The sequence below is a fragment of the Penaeus monodon genome, chromosome 23 (assembly GCF_015228065.2).
Source record: "Penaeus monodon isolate SGIC_2016 chromosome 23, NSTDA_Pmon_1, whole genome shotgun sequence".
In the NCBI taxonomy this organism is placed as follows: domain Eukaryota; kingdom Metazoa; phylum Arthropoda; class Malacostraca; order Decapoda; family Penaeidae; genus Penaeus; species Penaeus monodon.
In genome coordinates this window covers 38,567,413-38,568,156 of record NC_051408.1, presented here as the reverse complement: position 1 = coordinate 38,568,156, position 744 = coordinate 38,567,413, and positions in this window count along the sequence as shown.

The window sequence follows — 744 nt, the reverse complement described above, 5'->3', positions numbered from 1 at the left end:
GTGGGGAAGCAAGATGAGAAAGAAAAAAGGGGAAAATAACAAAAGGACACAAACAACGAAGGAAGCAAAAAAACAACAAACCACCAACTGCAGATTGAAACTTGCAACTCCCTTTCTTTGACTGGAGAACAACCATATATTTACCCCACAAAATCACAAAAAATCACGGAACACCGTATAAAGAAACCGTACACATTATTCCCGATTTTTTTAACACAAAAAAAACGAGGTTGTGTGTCGATCTGACTTCGATTATTCAAAAAATGTTATGATATGAAAAGGGTATTCAAATGTCGTTTTTTTTACTACCATTAGTTTCTTGTTTGTATGTTTGGTTAATTATTGTCACCTAATGGTTAATCATAATATGTTCTTTTTTCATCGTTTTAATTCATTAGCCTATCAATAACTATATCAAAGTAATTAAAATTATATCATCTTTTCTATCAGTATTGCTATAGAATATCTCTAGTGCCACTAGAACTGTTATTGTCATTTTTATTACCATTATCATACTTTGGTAAACAGTCAGATCTACATTTAGGACCATCTGACAGACCATTTCTCGGACACCTAACACGTGGCAGACAAGGTTTCCTATTCCTGAAGTCGCAAATGCAGTTACAACTTCAAAATATAATCCTCAAGTCGCAGAGGCAGCATATACTTAAAAACAAGATAATTCTGGAGTCGTAAATAAACCCTTTACAACTTCAAAACAAGACAATCCTAAAAGTCGCAAAT